This window comes from Balaenoptera physalus, assembly GCF_965194825.1.
Source record: "Balaenoptera physalus genome assembly, chromosome: 5".
Classification (NCBI taxonomy): Eukaryota; Metazoa; Chordata; class Mammalia; order Artiodactyla; family Balaenopteridae; genus Balaenoptera; species Balaenoptera physalus.
In genome coordinates this window covers 24,185,945-24,191,944 of record NC_138884.1, presented here as the reverse complement: position 1 = coordinate 24,191,944, position 6,000 = coordinate 24,185,945, and positions in this window count along the sequence as shown.

The window sequence follows — 6,000 nt, the reverse complement described above, 5'->3', positions numbered from 1 at the left end:
AAACATGGTATTATAAACTGATTAGACAGAATGCCATTCTAATAGAATCACACCTTGGTCACCATGTCTCAAATCTGAGTGTTCACAAAAACACCTCAACCAAATAGAAAGGAAAACATCTAAAACCACTTTGAATATAACCATTACTTCACGAGTTGGCAGTATTTTATTCTTGTTCTATGAATCAGGATGCAAATATAATGAGATTTAAAAGGGGTTCATGAACAATTATTCAAGGCAGTTTGGAATGTTTGGGATTTAAGAGCTCAGAATCATAAAACCTAAATATGTCTTTCCACAGACTGGACTCATTGCCACTTGAAAAGATCATGACAGGCTTAATTAGCTGTGCGGTTGACAATATAAATGGAATTAATGGAATTTATATTTTAATTTAAAGCAATAAAAATTCTGTAAAAGTGAGTTTCTGAGATATTGTTGCTGCTTTTTAAACCTTCATTTTACTGATGTTGAGAAGGCCTACTAAGAGCCAACTCGAAACAGTTACAGATTCTTAAAGCGAAGACTTTTGGAATGGATGCAGAGAGTGAGGGCTAGGAAGCACAGCTGCTTCCTTTTAAATAATAGCAAGCACACATTTTTTTAAAGAGTGTTTTTTAAATAATGATCGAAATCAGTAATTATTAACTGAGGGTGTCCATCAGAATCAACAGTATACATATATATATATATTTTTTTTTTTTCTCATATGTATGCCTGGTCCCCACCCTGGACTTCCTAAAGAGAAATTTTATGGTTGAGGCTTAAACATGTATGTTTTTGAAAAATTCCATAGGGTGATTCCAATATTAAGATTCATGGATAAATGTGGAAAAAACTGCCCGTGGTATACTGTCAGGCCAAACCAGGATATAAGAATCTAAAGACTCCTAAGGCAGGAAATTTGGATTCTATGGTTGGAAGTGTGCTCTGAAGCGGCACTCGTCTGCTTGTGAAAGTCATTACTATGTCATTTCCTCTGACTAAAGTCTGGATTTGGAAGAATGGGTCGAATTATGTCCAGCTTTGTTGTTCATCCAAGGTATTTTTATCTTTAGTTATACAGGATGGGAAAATACTAAGCTAGTGCTAGTTTAATGAAGTTGAAAACATTTATAAACAATTTTATTTGGTGATGAAATGGAAGTGATTTATTCTGAGAAGCTTGGTGCAAAAACCATTTGCATTTTACTAAAATTGTTTGCATTCTGGCAAGGCAAGGCATTTGATAATGGCCAGATCCTTAATTATTAACACCCTCTTCCTAAAATTATTTGTATTACATTATGAAACATATTCTTAATTTTCAGAAAACTTTAAAAAACTGTATCTTACTTTCATATAGAAATGAATAAGTTTTAACATACTTTCATTCAAGTCGTCTTTAATTTTTAAAATCACCTGGATAATTTCAGAACTAAGAACTGTCATTATCATATGAGTAACTAAGACTCAAAGGAAAAGTTTTTTCTATCCTAGTGTCATGCAACAGGACTGGATGTGAGGAGTATCAACTGCTTTGGGTAATTTACATATGTAAATCTCAGGTATTATTTTGATAACCCCATGAGAAGATTATTTTTTCTACATTTTAAGGGTGAGAAAATGAGGATTAGAGGGCTTTATTAACTTGCCCTTAGCAACATGAGAAAATAACAGAGTTAAGACTGTCTGCCCCCCAAAGCCCATGTTCTAATGATATACTAACTCCTTTCAGTAAAATGAGGAAACCTACATAATCTCTAAGAACTATCTGGACCTCTTCCCTGCCCACCCACCTCTTGGGCCAGTCAATGAGCCTTCAATTGGGTCAAGAAAGATTCCATTGCATTTTACTGCTGAAGGAAAAATGGAGCAGATAAATATGGAGGAGAAAATAGGACTCAGTACAAGGCCTTCCTAAAAGGTTAGGATCAGAGCTGAGAAATCAATCTAGTTGATATAAAAATGTAATCATTTTGCATCAGGCACTGTGTTAAACTATGGGATAGATGACGAAGACAAATGATGTGCCATTGAGAAGTTTACTATCTAGTGTGGGAGGTGAATGATGTCTGAAAAGTGCGACCAATTTGGTCTTAATTCTGTCAAATCAAGGTTTTCAAGAGTAGGTAATAAATAGAATCCTCTATTGTTCAGAATAAGCTTCAGTAACAAAATAAACTTGAAATCTCATTGCCTTAATACAATAAATGTTTATGTGCTGCTCATGCAAATTCAGAACAAGTCTATGGTGTTGGAGGTGGAAGGCTCTTCTCCACACTGTCACCCACAGACCCAAACTCCTCCATCAGGGATACAAGGTTGTCATGGAAGGGAAATAAAAGCATAGAGGACTCATACCTGCTCTTCTGTGCATTGTTCTAGAAGTGACACATGTTACTTCCCCTTAAAACCTCTGGCCAGAACTTGTCACATGAACCCGGACTTTCATTAAGCACTAAAATCTTGACTGCAAATTTCAGCCAGTTTTGACGAGAGTCAGGGTGGGGTGTATGGAACATCATAATCGGGGAAATCTCTCCACAGGTTAGTAAAATGTTGATCTGGGATACAGTATCCAAGGGGAAACCAAACTGAAACACCAGTAGGTAGAGGCCATTATGAAGGGCATCGACTGGATCCTGGGAGAGAGTGACCAAAGAAGATGGGGAACAAAATAGACAAAGAGAGCAAATGGCAGTTTCTTGAATCCCCGGGGGGGACTAGCCCAGGAGCCATTAGTAAGGTAACTCTTTCACCGAGTTATATGTAAAGAGTGGTTTATTAAGAGGAATGAACCAGTACAGACACTCCATTTCTAACTTTAAGTTTATATGTTTCTATGAATACCAGAAAGCTGTGCCTGCAGTTGGCTTTCTTTATTTGGAAAAAAAAGAGAAAAAACAACCTAGTTTCTAGAGAATTAACTTCAACTTCCATTTGCCTGGAAGTTTGGAAAGGAGAAGTAAATAAATCACCTCATCATGCTTTTAAAATTGTTTCAGATCTAGTCCTGTGAAAGATTCCTTTGAGTATTACGAAATGGCCACAGAGATGAACAATGCAAAAAGGGATTTGGGAAACAGAATAAGAGCTAAAATGGGTAGAAAAAAGGAGTAAAATCTGAATAGGTAAATTAGTTAAGCTGGATGGAGTATATATAAAGTGAAAGCACTTAGATGCCATTCAGTTATGTCACACTTTTGCATGAACATATCTGTAAAAAATCCCTGGCATATACTACTCACTCAATTTTTATTAGGTGTCATTTGACGTAAGAAAAGAATATTTCCCTAAGATACTATTTCTAGCACACCAAAAATAAGACATCGGAGCAGAAATCTTGGACATGGGGTATGTGGTAACAGCTGAGCTAAATGGAAAGTTGAGTAAATAATGAAGTACTTTATATTTGCCTATTTATCAATATTTCTGAGTTCATTTACATATTAGAACTCCAAGGAAGTAATCATACCTGTGCTTCATTAGATATAATTAAATGAATTATATTCTGTCTTAGTCCCCAAAAGTGCTTGTAAAAATCTCATTTCCTTGTTAATATGATTAATGGAAAAAACCCTTAAGCTCAGTTTTGTACACAAAAAACCAATTTATGACAATGATTTCCAAAGCTTTTTAAGGCAGATAAGGATGAAAAATGGTGATTGAACTTTTTAACAAGAAGCATGGTCCAAGAGGAGAATTGCCTTACAGAGTGATGAGCTCCAGTCATTTCTACTTTTGACATGCAAGCTCATTCACCGTTTGTCAAGGGGATTCCTGACAAATGATAATGTTACTAAGAATTTTGTACTAAAGTAACTTTTTTGTATATCTTATCCATGAGCTACTGTGCTTTTACAATTTTCCTATATTTATGCCCTTATATATCGAGACTTAGAGGTTGAACCTTATAAGGTTAGGGAGTTGGTGTGAGGTGAGAGAATTGTCTTTATATGTTGAGGTGTAAAATTATAATGGACCATTGCAGAATGTAAAAGACAAGCTCTTCGGAAACTTCAAAAATCAGCTTACCGTGTCTTCTTTTAATTTGAGCAATAATGAAATAGCACTGGCCCTTGGCCACTGGGAGTTGATTACTAGAAATACAGTAAGTGAGGAAGATATTTTACTGGCGTAAGTTTGGCCAAATGACTGGGCCCACCCACTATTGATCCTCATATCCATTTTGGCTTTGCAGGAGGGGGACTTAATATCTCTAGTACCATGAACCTGTTTGTCTTCAGCTCTGTCCCCAATACCTTCAGGAGATTCCCCAATTCCCATTTCAGATAGACAAGTAACAAAAGTAATCTGTTAGGTTCTAACTCCACTGAAGAAAGGACTTGATATTTAAAGAAACTTAAAAGTGGAGCATGGAATAAATTCCTAAAAATAAGATTTGGGAGTCTGTTTAATCTGCTGTCAACAATATTTTGGGACTCTCATCATCTGAATACTTCTTAGGAAACTGGTCAATCACTTTGGAATAATATGGTTTATTTAAAATCTGAACAACCTGAAAGCATGCCATGGAACTAAGACAATCTATTTTAGCCTAAACTACAAGGTTAAGGTTTGTCTGTTTTAATATACAATTTTAGAAGACTTTCTGGAATCTCACTTAATTCTCTAAACACATTTGAAGTTTCCATGGTGATTATCCCCTTTTTTTCATGGGGAAACCGAGGCATAAAGAGGCCAAGTAATTCAATTGAGCCATGAAGGACAAAAAGAAGGAGCCAGGATTGAACACAGAGCTCACGCTCTTTGCCAGTTCATGATCACCTTTTGGCCTTCCTACCATTTTAGGTGATTTTATCCAGTGACACGCTAGGAGAGAGGAAGAAGGCAAGGATGGAAAGGAAGTTTAATTTGGGGCTCAATAATGGTGCCAGCTGAATAATCTCAGCACCACACAAGTTAAAGTATGCCCATCAGCGTTGGAGTCTTCACTATACAATTTCTTAGTGTCAAAGATGTCAATTGCAAACCTTGAGATGTGCTGGGAAAGAATTCTGAGATTGCTCTTGCATGACCTCACAACAGCTTATCTCTCAGATTCAACAAGAATACAGAGGACGAATTGTGAAAAAAACCAAAGCAAAAACATCTTTTCATTTCTCAGATTAGGGTGGTTTAGTTCTCTTCACTGGTTTTCTTTTAATAAAGTGCTCTTAAATCACACACTTCCAAATAATTAAAACATTCAAGTAGGTTAGAATACAAAATGTTTGTATAAATATTCCCCCAAAACATTAAATTAAACAAAAAGTATCAGGTCAAAGAAAAGTTTTGTTTTGTTTTGTTTTAAGATAGAGATAATACATTTTACTCTGAAAATCTTTTTAAGAAAAATAAAAAAATACAAGATAAAAACCATCCATAATTCACTACCAGGAGATAAACACTGTTAACATTTTCTATTTTAAATATATGTATATATTCACACATATGTATGTATGCATATGTACATACAAATGCATAGATACATGCAACAAAATATCATGAAGGTGTTTCCACATCCATAAAAATTTTTTAAATACTATTTTGTGGCAGAATATTCCATCTTATTCCCCAATAATTAATGCCCTTGACAAGTGTTTGTAATAACATAAACTTTAATGAGCATCTTCCTTTTTAGAATAAGTTCCTACACATATCATTGCAAGTTCAAAGAGTATGGTTCTTTAACATAGAAGTATATTGTTTTGATGTATCAATAACTTTGAAGTATATTGTCAGGTCACACCCCCCTGAAATGTCATACCCCAAGAATAAGACAGTAACTTTCCTTGAACATTAATTAAAACTGGGTATTGTCAGAAAATATACCTAAATATATTGGAAAGGCAAAAAAAAAATTCTGTTATCTCAGTTCTTGAATATCCATGTCTTTAATTTCTACTGAGATAAATATACTTTTCCATTTTGTTGGCCTTCTGTTTCTTCTATGATGATGTTATTTTCAGGTGCAAAGTCATTGTTTTATTATTGATTAGCAAAAGGTCTTTTCAT